We start from the raw sequence: 13670 nt of genomic DNA on the forward strand, positions 1-13670 counted from the left end.
GATCATGTGGTCTGCATTGTTGAAATGAAAATGCATTATTTTAGTATTGTCAACTAGACTTTTTAAATATTGCCCAAAAAAATCTCTTTGGATGTAGATGTCAAATAGACCAATGCTAGAAAATCAAGCGGAAATCACACAACAGAAGAAGCAAGTGTTGGTCCAACAGATGAATCAACTAGATCATCAGAACACAACCGTCACTCAAAAGACTCCCCAAGTAAAAAAGCTCTTGCTCCTAAAGATTTCTTGCTTTATATTTGACACACATATTGTGAAGTTTAGATTATATTTGGCTTGTCTCAGGTTGGAGAGGATGTCATATTGTACTCTATCTCCCGCCCTTATAACATACCAGTGGCGAAGGCCACTATTCAGTCAATTGATAGGACGAAGATAGTGGCAGGTGCCGAGCTTGGTTCTCAATGTTGTGAAGTTGTAGTTAACATGGTGATGAAAAAGGATGCTATTTTGCAACGCCCTTATGGGAATGTGAGGACCATGGCCAATGCCCTTGGGCGATCTATTGCATGGCCTCGTCGATATGTAAAACTTCTTTCTTATCATGTCTATTTCAGCAGTTTGTTTCTCAAATTGCTTCCTATTGATAATCCTATGTTTGCAGATTGAGGTTGTTCGTAAAATTATGCAGAAGCAACCATGACAGCCCATAGCAGTCCCCACATCTAGAAGGTATTGCATCTTCTTAGAATTCTGGAATATATTACACTAAAGAAAGGATATGTTTCTCATTTCACATACTGATGACTTATTTTTTTCTGAATGAAGCATGTCATTGAAAGTTAAAATTGTGCCTACTTTCAAATGCTTAAGTCCTATTCTGAATCACAACCAGCTTTCTTAAATAATTCTGCAGCTACTACTTACACTTTGCACATACATTTATGTGCCTCCAAAATCTTTCTGCTGCCCCATGTTCTTTCCAAAATAGATTAAAATTTGTTTCATCCCCTTTTTTGTATAATCTGTTTTTAATGCATGATATTTGCTTCTTAGTTTTCTTTTTGATAAGATGTAGTTCTTCAAACATTTGCACTGCCAAATTGATATATATTATAAAGTTTTGCCTTCCTAATGTTGAATGTCATTGAGGGCCTAAGTTTTGATTTCGCATTGGCCCTCTTTTATTCTTGGGTATGACCATGCACACTACATAGAACAAACATGTACAAGAAAACAGAACGGTGGACATCTTGCATTGCCACTAGATTGCTAGTCATTGATCCCTGCCTGCAGTGTTTCAATGTTCCATTTACTTCACAGCAATCAAGACAAATTATACTACACCAAAGAAGATGGCTATTGTTATATATTTATAGTGATTGGTTACATTGATCTTCCTGGTAATCCATACATAGTGCACAATCTTTTCTTATGAGTACATCCACACATTCTGTCTATGCCTTGTGGAATGCAAAGTACAGGGTGGCACACATGTGTCTCTTTCATTTGGATGTGTCAATTTTCTTTTTGAGCCCATGCAACTTATATGTTTGGAACATGTGTTCTTCCGAGCTGATCTATTTGGTCATTTCTTTTTTTTTATAGGTCATCGGCATAATGCCTTTGCAAAGTGCGGTTTGTTTGGTGAGCAAAAAGGATCTTCTGCTGGGATATGTTTACACATAAAACCAGATTATATATTTTGTGCTTGTCGATGATGTAGTACTTTGACTTAGGAACCTACGACTGTACGCATGTGTGCATGTAGACCTGGTGGATGTTGTGCTTTTGGCTGTCCTGTTAATTACTGGACTTGTATGCCTATGTGTGCATGTAGGCACACATAATGGATCTTTGTGCTAGCTTTTGGTTGTCCTGGACTAATGAACCTATGTATGGATGATGAATTGCTCATAATTAGTCTATGCACACGTATTATCTCTAAAGTGTGATACTATCTTTATTACTCTATATGCATGTGTGTTTTATATATAGATGGCACAAATTGGATTGGAGATAAATCATATATAGTTGTTGAAATACATGTATACAATATGGGAGATTCTGTGTGGTCGCAGTGAAGAAAAATACAGGCAGACTGACTGCCGGGAAATCTTCCATCTGCCCTCAATTGTCAGCCCGCCGGGGAAAAGTTGTACGCCGGTAATACTAACAACTGCCGGTAATGGTAAAAACATGAAGGGCAGAGTGTCTGCCGGGGTTTACCGTAACTGCCGGGAAATGGTTTCCCTGACAGGACTTTCAAGGGCGGTTTGTATCTGCCGGCAAAAGGCTTCCCCGGCAGATGCTCTGCCTCCTATGGCTTGTTTTCCCGGCAGATGTAATGACCTCTATTTTTTGGTCATGGTATAGTGAATTACAAAGCAGTACTACCATCACATGTAAGTTTTAGACCCTCGCGCAAAAAGCATCATGATTCATAGTTAAGTTCAGTATTGTTCAGACTACCACAGATCTTCCAAACAAAACAACAAAAAATTCAACTGGTCAATTTTTTGAGTGAGCAAGGCATAGTTTGGCAGTATAATTTAAGTAAGAACTGAACTACTGTGAAACCACTATTTTTTGAGCAGTGGGCAACAAATACTCTGGATGCTAAAAAACATACATTTTCTGAGTACTGTCAAGTCCACCGAAGTGTTTTGCTGGTATTGTTTTCCTACAGTTTTTTTCAGATAACTACTTCATGGCCAAATAAATTAGCATCTGCTAACTTAGCTTCACCTAAGCAACATGTTGGAAGGATTAATCAGTGTGTGCTAACGGATTCCGGCTTAGTGAAAAAAACCAAAATACTTCACTCCCAAACGCACCCTAACTGGACTTCAACACACATAGCAGTAAATGTACTCCATCATCGTTACACCCTCACATAGCATAGACAAATATTGAAATGGTTATTGATAGTTAACCAGACACGCGACTGTATGAAATCAATGTGAACCGGTCATTTAAGTCGATATTTTGTTCTCACGTACCTGCTCCCATGCCTTTTAACATATTGGTGCTGTAGGAGTTGTAATTGTCGTCCCCTGGCTCCATCTCTCTGCTCTCAGTGCTCGTTCTCAACACCGCATGACACACATCTCGGCTCACACACATAAATTTTTTGATTAGTTTTATTGATAGGCAGACTGAGAACCTAACTACTGAACCCTCTTCCCAAACGTTGAAGAAAGCAGTTTGCTAATTTTGTTAATTACAAGTCAGATCAAAATATAATGTTTAATCCAACTGAAAAATCTTGTGGAAGATCTGACCAAGTATTTTGTAGACAACTGCATGTACAAATACTATATTACATAATAACAGGTAGCTTTGACTACTTTTACAAATACTGAATTATGATAGGGTGAACATGATGCGGACGTACCATATAATATTCAAACAATAAGCAGATATGTCTGCATGAGATATTTGATGTATGGAGCATGAGATATTTGATGCATGGGGGGGTGGGGTGGTTAAGGAGGAGCTTACTCATGATGAGCAGCCAGGCATGCAAGTAATAACTGGATTTGTGGCCGTCGTCCGTGCATTGCCGAGACAGAGCTTGGGGTAGGCTGTCTCCCTCTCATCACAAATCTCCATCAACCTGGGGTGGGCGGTTGCAAAGAAATCATCAAAGTCGCGTGGTCGATAGACGGCGGAGGTTGCGGCATTGAAACATGATTGCGGCGTCAAATGGAAAGGGCCGGGCACCCGCCTGACTTACTTGAGCACGTGCTTGGTTCAGTTCATGGCGACGGCAAGGCGGAGCGGACAGGAGATGAGAGATATGTGGCATCGGATGACGATGGAACAAGGGGACTGGCGCTCGCTCTGCTCGCTACAGATAGCAGTAATCCAGTCCATCATCATTACACACACAAAAAATATGGTGTAAACCGAAATGGCCATGGGGGGAGCTGCTTACCGAGGAGATGGTCACGTTGACCTTGCTTCTCAACTCCATCAACGCCGGATCCGCGCTACTCTCCTGGCGCATCAGGTCGTCCGTCGAGGAGGAATAACACCTGTCGTCGCATGGATTCGAGCGATTCGGTGAGAGCCGTGGTCGTCGGTTTTGCCGCCGTGGGGGCGAGAGCACAGACAGTACAGTGGGTGAGGGGAAGGAGAGTGGAGAGGATGCCGCCGCCGTCGGGTGAAGAGCGGCGGGAGTGGAGTGAGGTAGGGGAAGGAGAGTGGTTAGGTGTTTGTGTGACAGATCCGCCGGCGGTCGGAGTTGTGCGGCAGCCGGCTGGCCGATGCAGGCGGCATTGCTGCGGGGAGGGGAGAAGTCGAGGGTTGGGATGCGGCGGGGGAGGGGAGAAGTGGATAGGAAAGTAGTTGTTGACACTCTCAACGCGCATGGGACAGATCCGGCGGGACGGCGGCGGCGCATGGGACAGATCCGGCGGGACGGCGGCGGCGCATGGGACAGATCCGTCGCTCGGCGGGCTTAGTCTCCCGGCTTGCGGTCGGAGTTGCGCGGCGGCTGGCAGTCGGAGTTGCGTGGGCGGGGGATGCAGTCGGCGTTGCTGCGGGGGATGGGATCGAGACTGGTGATGCGGCGGGGGAGGGGAGAAGTGGAAAGGGAAGTAGGTGTGGAAGTGAGTTGGTGGAGGGGATAAACGAGTGTGGCTAGGGTTGCAGTGCGGCGGCGGAGGGCAGACGACTAGCCTGTCTCGTGGGTTGTCGGGTCGGGCTGTGATCCAGCTTGGGCCTGGCTGGGCCGGTGAGGCCAGCACGTGTGCCTGGCCCGTGTGATCCGTGGAGAGGCGGGGAGGTGGGCCGTCGGGCGGGGAGGTGGAAAAAAACTTTTCAAACACAATTATGAAAAAGCGAACAATTTTTTCAAACACAATTTTTTTGAATTTTGAGAAGAAACTTTTAAACAAATAATAATTTTGATAAATCTGAGCAAATTTGGGACCACGAACAGTTTTTGAATCTTTAAAAAAACATTCGAAAATGAGAACCATTTAAAAAAACCGAACAATTTTGGAAGCGTGAACAGTTCTTTACAAGCACAAACTTTTTTTGAATATTGAGAACAAACTTTGAAAATCGTAACCTTTTCAAAAAATCCATAATATTTTCATAAACGTGAACAATTTTTTAAAATATGAACATTGCATTAAACTTGAGAACTAATTTCAATAAACAATAACTATTTTTGAAACTCCAGTACAATTTGTGAAAATCCAGTACAATTTTTGAAAAGTCAGAACATTTATTGGTAAATCCATAAAAAAATTATAAAAAGCAAAAACATTTTTCGAATTTGAGGAACAAATTTTGAAAATACCTAACATTTTTTGATAATATATATCAGTTTTCTTTAAAAAGCAATAACACTTGCATAATTTGAAAAAAATATTATGAAATATCAAAACATATTCTAGAAATCAACAACATTTATGTAAAAAGCAAAAATATTTATCAAATATCATGAACATTTTTTCAAAATTCTGACCATTTTTTTAGAAACATGGGGTATGACATTTATTTAAACAACATATATTTCTAATAATATCAAATAGGTCTTCTTTTTTGCATAGAAATAAGTTGTGTTACAAACATTATTATTTTTATTATATACTACATATAATAATATTATGCAGTAGGAAATATCATTTATATTTCATCATATATATTTCATCATGGTATACTTGTTATTAATGCTGGGAAGTTTTTTTTTGTAATTATTTTTGTACCTCATAAAATGATATTAAACGAAAAAATTGTAATTTTTGATTTGTAATTAAAAAAAATTGTATATATATAAACATGGTTCATAAAAATAAATATTTTTATGCTTGTTACATATATTAAGGGTATCACAAAAAAACATAGAAAAAGCAAATAAAGTTTGTTAATGTTGGGTTGTTTGTTTTAGTTTTTGTTTGTCAATTTTTCATAGCCTATCATTTAATTTAAAATAGTTTAAGCAATTTCAGACGCTTACTAACTTATATGAACATTATAGTTAGTTGTTTTCCCCGAATTGTTCCGTTTGTAAAATGATTTAAGCAGCATATGTTTCTAATATAACCAAATGCTTTTCTTATTATGAGATAAAGCAGTTGTTTTAGTTTCAGATACAATTCTATTATATATTATATATAGTTTTATGATGCAGTCAAAAATATTAAATATATTTTAGCATAGATATAAATTGATGGGTTCCGACATACGCACTGATGCAACGATGACAGACCGCACTGAAATACCGCGAGAAGAGGTGCATATAGCTAACCTTACTCTGCATCTATATTATATACAATAAAATGAATGGTGTATTTATATTTTTGTTTTTTCATAATATAGTATACATGGATATGGACTCTGGAGATGCACGGAAAGAATCCATTGAGGGTTCAGATGCAATGTCGCTGCAAGGGGCCGGAAATTCACAACATAATCACGTTGAAGAGGTTATATCTCATAATAAACCAAAAAAGGATGCTAATTTATATGTTATCCCACAAGGTATTTTTATTTATTATTATCAACATTTTTTTGTGATATTGCCTTTTGTAATCAACTAATTTGGCTTTTATTGTTTACTAAGCTGGCTCACCTTTTTATGAATTTCATAGACTATGTTTGTACCCCTAGAGATATTACAGTCATCGAATCAATCAAGTCTATCCCTAAGAATACCCAGTTTGTGAACATTGGAGATGCCTTGTTAGCAACTGACGATTTGGAATGCCTTATTAGAAATGACATGTTCTTACATGACGGTATAAGACCTATTGCACAAACTTTGTAATTAATTGATTATATATAATATCATAATTTATAAATATAATCTAAATATTGTTTGCAAGTGATAAATGCTTACATATATTGCATGCTTGCTCACGATCATCTACAAGACATGGCGAGTGAAAAGGTACACATTATTAGCACATTTGTATCGGGCCAGATAAAAGAAGACGGGCAAAGAGAGATAGACCCATCAAAATATCGTCGCATCGTGCGTCATGTTAATACTTATCTACAACAAGGTATGGTCAGTTTTTTTCTCGTAATCCATGCATATAATTATGGATTGTTTTTTTTAGTTCATATGTTTAATGATTTAATAATAACTATATCTAATTGTGACGTGACTTGTATCTTATTTACACCAGTTATTCATTCCGATTAACATGCCGGGCTACCATTGGTATCTAGCAGTTGCCAACACCAAAAAAGAGAGATCCAAGTATTGGACTCACTTGGTGAGAATGTCAAACGCAATGACCTTGCTACTACGGTAACTATCTAATTCTTTTCTCATCTTAGCATTTATTTTGTTTGACTTCATCCTTAGCATTTCTCAGATATGTAACTTGCAGAGCATTGTCCGGAGTTTATCAGAGGTCATAAGTGGCCTGATCTCACTGTTACAAAATGGACGGTTGTAGAGCAAATTCAGGAGGCAATACAAACCGATGGGTAAGCACTTGTTACAATGGTTTGTTTTTAGATTCATCTGTGTGATATTCTAAAGCATTATTTTATAATATTATAGCATATCATGTGAATTGTTTATGCTAAATTTTATGGAATACTGGACATCACATGGACTGTCAGACCAGTTTACGCAGGTATTTCAGTTTTATATATTATGTCATAATTTTTTATCAAAATGTCTTATAAATTGTTTTCATATTTTTTTTGTAGGACGATATGAAACATTTTCGACAAAAATTAGCAATTATTTTGCTCGATTCAGAGCTTAATAAGCTAAAAGGATGTCCCATGTACCATCAACCTCTCAACGAAGAAACTTTAGCTAATTCTGATCTTGAGATCCTGGATAATCCATCTGACGTGGTCGAAGACAAACGTCCCTCCCCAATCACTATCATTCCCACGGACCAACGTGAAATACTTGTCGGCCTCTGCAACTACATCATGTCGATCAATTATACTGGGTGTTTGGAGTAAGTATCATGTATCAATATTTAATGTGCGGATGTATATTATTGTTCTTCTTACCATCCAAATTACAGGAAGGTATGGGTCCGGAGCTCCACACAAGATCCAATGAGCTTAAGTCTTAAGAAACTTCAGTGCATACTTAACATGGAGCAACCCATGGACAATGATTGCTTCAACACCGCCGTGCTTATGCTGGCATGTGATGAGGGATTATTGTTCACAGACCCTCCTATACACTACATGGATCTACGATTTTGTGTAAGTTACCGTAACTATTCATTCTAGGTGCCATTAGTATCAACATGTTGAAACAATATTTTTTCGTTTACTTAGTCCATGCTACTAGAGTCAACACGAGGTCAGAAGTTTTGTGAGAAGGAAACTATCCAGACGTTGGCAACATTATTTGATAGCTGGCCTGGGATGGAGACCGACATCTCATCTTGCAATAAGGTAAATAAAATATTTTGACCATTGTTATCATGGTTTGTTTTTGTTTCTAATAGCTCCACTTGTAGATTTATCTTCCCTATGCATCCATCGGCCGATACATCCTGTACATCATCGACAAAGAGGCACGTCGTCTATATATTATGGATCCTATTCAATCATCACAATCGTCAGAGGATAAAAACTTGAGGCATTCACTGAAATTAAAAAGTTTTTCAAGGGATTTCAAAGAAGCACTCGAAATAAAGCTGCCTGGGTGGAATTCTGATATATCTAAATGGCATCGTTTATTTCCGGCCGGTGTTCCAACGAGTATAGACGGGTAATGAATTCATAACAAGAATATTTACTTTTGTTATCATTATATTATATATATTATTAATTGAAAGTTTTCCAGGAATGTGTCTGGCTATTTTGTTTTTCATTTTATGCTCTGGTGGAACGGTAAAGAATTAGTCAAGCCGGTTTGCGCGGTGAGTATTGTGGGTTACATGTTTTAAGACCTTCGGCGTGAAATTTTCATACTAACTACATTTATTTTTTCTGCAGGATGGGTATGAATTGAGGAAGCATTTTTTATTATACTTGCTAAAACATCGTGGGAATGAAGCTAGAGGAAACTTTCCTGATATTGTGAAAGAATTTCTTAAGCGCATCATCTAGATATTAATATTTTTGTAATAGATGTTAAGTTGTAACATCACTCAGTTTGTTACATTGCAATAATGGACTTCAGTCTGTGGTATATTGTTTGTATGTGTGGAAATTTAACATGTAACTCTAGTAAACTATTTCAAGAGGCCGTGGCAACGCACGGGCACTCTACTAGTGTATATTAGGATTGTATTGGATCCTTCCATGTTTCTGGACTTATCGTGCATATACAACACCTCATGAAAATAAACTACATCGATATACTCAAATAGCACTCGAGTTTGGGACTATTTTGTGGTGTTGTGGATATACTTTGTGATTTAAAGTTACTAATTTGTGGTCTGATGTCATATCATGGTCTAATATTTTTTTGTTTGACTCTTTCTCCGTTGCGAGGAAAGCGGTGACTAGATGTCGATGATGTCTACTTGCTTGGCTGTTATGGTGATGCATGCACCGGTGAAGCACACACACATGCAAGGCTGGCCCCATGTCTTCCTTGGCTGCGAACATCCTCTACGGGTACGGCATTGTCCCACATCTCTGTGCTGTTTTGCTCGTTCTTCTCCCTGCATCCGAGAAAATTGGCGCTTAATCTGCTATTGATTTACAGTCTTTGTTCATTAATACCAAGTCTAAATTGTTCCTTTCATTTTTCCTGTTACCTAGGCTAGCAGTATGACCGGATGCGAGGACCTGCTCACTGACCAGGACAATCTATGAGCTCCCAGCGCCTCTGATACAAGGTGCGTTAGGGCCAACCTCTTATGGAAGAAGGCCAAACTCGTAGCCCCTCTGGATCAAAATTGGTATCCCTTCCTGCCTCTCCTTTCATATTCACATGATTTTGCCTCATGGATTGATGGATTTTTCTGTAATTGTAAAGTCTGGTCCTCGTTTACTTTCTATAATTTATTGCATGCTTGATGAGGCTATGTCAAGTGTCTAAATTTTGAATGCATGCTAGCTAAGGCATTTTTGAGCCCTTGGCGTTGATTGAGCGTTTAGCTCCTGTAATGTTCTTGAAGTTCATTGTTATACACTTCTCGTTGTAGGATGGCAAGTTGTCGCAGCTGGAGCAAGTCTCATAAGAGAGAGAGAGAGCAATGAAGTCCATTGTACTCTCCTGTTATATACTTCTTGTTGTAGGATGGAAAGTTGTCGTAGCAGGAGCAAGTTGTAGGATGTGCCATAATTTTCTTATTGTATATTCCCTCTGTTCCTGCTATATTCCTGTGTAAGGAAATGTATTCATGAGATGATTTGTTATGTAAACCTGATGTGATGCGATGGATGATTTGAATTTGATATGGAGTTTTCTTGATTTGAATATGAAATAATGTTGGATGTACGTGTGTGTAACTGGGCTAGAGGCTGGTCCAAAAGGCTGAAGAAGGCCACAACCCAATAAGCATTGGACCTTTTAAAAAATGAAACAAAATAAAATCTCAAAAAATAAAAAAGGAAATGGATTGCAAAAAGGTTGAGGCCCAAAAAAATGGAAGAAGCTCAGAAAGCATGAAAGCCGAATTGTTGGGCCAGACCCATGTAGCTAATCAAAGCATAGGGAAAAAATACAATAAATGGGCTGAATTGTTGGGCTCGGCCCATGTAAAACCCCAATTGGACCGGGCTGATTCTAAACAACGACCTTTTCAATTGGTCGCAATTTTGCCACGTCAGCTTGCCACGTCGGATCTGACGTGGCCTGGGCAGACAACTAGCGACCAAAACAAAAGGTTGTTGAACCAATGACCTTTCCCATTTCAGAAGAAATGTCGTTAATTTCAGTTCTTGACGGTCAACTTTTGACCATCTGTTTTTGGTCACAAAAAGGTCGCAAATGAAAAATAATGACCTTTCAGCGACCAATAGTGATGGTCCCAAATTGACATATTTCTTGTAGTGTTTGGGAGCAGCTCGACTAGCATTGCACCAGCACCTGATCCCGCACCTGCACTAGCACCTGCTCCCGCACCAGCTCCTACACTGGCTCCCGCACCTGCTCGGCAGTGCTTCATCTTTGCCTGAGCTCGACGCCCTCACGGTACCTGTCACACCAGCGCTCTTCAATAAATGTATAATCTCCCGTTTTCGTTGCCTCTCGGATGTCTCACGTCGCAGACATGTCTTTGCAGGCCGACGTAACCCCATGCACCATATTGTACACCATCAGCAGCCAGAAGGTGGACGTGGGGAAGGCGACGATAATGAAGCCGAAGGAATAATTGTTCCACAGCCGGCCGATCCCCCATGACTTCTTCAAGGTTTCCGTGGCCAGTGTCAAACCTGGCCATGAGGATTTGGCTCCTCCGGTGCTAGGCGGAGATGACGACGAGACCCCATGATGGCTTGGCGATTGCAAGGGGTTGGTCCTGTTGTGGCCAAAGAGTCTGCTTTCGTTTGGAGGCGGCCGGGAGCACACCCACGACCACGCAGCCTCAGCAAGGTATGAACATCAACACCCCACCTACCCAATTAGTGTCGCCTGTCGTGCCGGGTGATAGCGGATGGGGTGAGGAAGAGGCTCAATTAGTCGCTGATGACGTCGCCGCCGTCGAAGAAGCAATGCATGATATCGATGCCATAGATGAGGATGAGGATGAGGATGACACTCTACAGAATCTCAATACTGGCGCGTATGACGATGGAGGATTGATGGCTCAGCAGTATGAGTACTCAGGGTTTGAGCTTCATGAGTCGGTGCCTGAATTGCCGCCTCCGGAGGCTGAACGTATTATAGACGACCTTCGAGCATCAAAGAAGCATAGGAAGAGAGCGAGGAAAGGCAACAAAGGTGCTCCTATGATCCAGCCGCCTCCGCAACCCCGGGTTTAAGACCGTATACCTATCATGGGTGCGGCGAAATACCATATCCTCGGTGAACCAATCCTACCTAAGGCAGCAGTAGATGCCATACACGGCGATCTAAGGAGACTTCATGACAATGTGCCGCGGAGAGAGAAAAGCCTAATCGCCTCGAAAAATCCAGGATACCCACTCTACGTGGTTAACGTGCCGCGGCAAAGGTCGTACGTCGACACATTCCCCGCGGAGAAGTTCTTCCTTCGATTCGATTACATCTTCGACTTGTTTCACTTGAAGAAGCTGGATTTTAAGTTTGTCCGCCGTTTTGCCTTGTACATGAACTACATCATCGGGATTGAGAAGATACCTTATATCTGTGTCGCTGACCCGTACTTCACACATGAGGGCTTCTTGGCAGTCTGCCCAGAGAACCGTGAATACGCGAGGGACTACATCGTCGAATTCATGGTCACCAATAAGGACAAGGAGATCCTCGTGCCTTATCATCCCATGTAAGTCATCCACGCGGATATCCTTCCTTCGATTTCAATCATTCATTTGCACGGTGGAGGCTAATTTGAGGTGTTCTTATTTTGCGCAGCAACGGGCGTGCCGTCCTCATCATCCTCTACCCCTGATTCTCCCACGCTCTTTACTTGGAATCTTCGAAGAACATGAACAAAAAGGATTACACCCACATCAAGTCTGTTCTCGACAGTGCTATCTTTTTCTACGGCGTAAGGGGTGGAGAGATCAAGACCAAGAAGACAAAGAACTGCAGGCCCGCCTTCGGTCATAAGACCGACTTCTGCTGCATCCAGCAACCGAGTGATACTCTTAGTGATGGATTTTATGTCCTACACCACATGCTGGAGTACAGACGGGATCGGCAGAACCTTCGCATGTCACCTAAATCCGACGATGCCCATATTCTGCGATGGGCAAAGAACGTAGGAGATATCCCGGATCATCCACTTCGAGCTGAGTTCTATCACATCTAGCGTGAACTTGCCCAAATCATCATGAAGGAGGTCCTCGAAAAAACAGGGATGTTCTGCGAGGAAGGGCAAATGTCGCGGGAAGACGTCCGAACACGCATAGCCGCTCAGCGTCTCGACCTGAAGCCTTTCACTAAGCTCGGAGACTATCTCCCTGACTTGGATGGATGGCACGACATGTTGGAGTGATTGTCGATATATGACAATGTGTCCGTTTAGTCCTGTGCACGACAAAACTTTATTTGTGATGTAATTAAACCGTCCTCCTCAACTACCGAAGATCACTCTAGTTAGGGCATTTTGGGTACGATGAACTTTATTATTTATGCTTATGATATGTTGCTTCTATTTTTGCCAAGTCTGTCTCTTTCTGTTGCTCAACTATATATGTTGCATATCATCGACTCATGTGACGATGCAGGTGTATAGATCATCGATAGCGAAGAAGTGCTACACCAGTAGTATACGATGAGTGGCCGGAGTGTCAGACCCAGGTGTACCGGTTTCCGGTTTTCGAGCGACAGCCAGTAGTTAGTTTAGGTTCATGCTAGTGCGAGAGAAGGATACGAACTCATGTACTGCATAGTTCCGCTCTCATTCATAGTGATAGCTTTTCTCGCGTATATCATTGTTTAGATGGATGACGATGTAGTTGCAAGTAATCAAGACTTGTATCACTATTTTCGAGACGATGACGAGAGATCACTTTGTGTTGGATGATGATTATGATGATGACATGATTTGATGAGACTATTTGTACGTATATGCTATGATTATATTTGTATGTGTATGATATGCTAAAGATTATTGTATAAAGCTTGTTCAAATACAAAACAAATATGCAAAAAAACAAAA

Source organism: Aegilops tauschii, chromosome 2, assembly GCF_002575655.3.
Source record: "Aegilops tauschii subsp. strangulata cultivar AL8/78 chromosome 2, Aet v6.0, whole genome shotgun sequence".
Classification (NCBI taxonomy): domain Eukaryota; kingdom Viridiplantae; phylum Streptophyta; class Magnoliopsida; order Poales; family Poaceae; genus Aegilops; species Aegilops tauschii.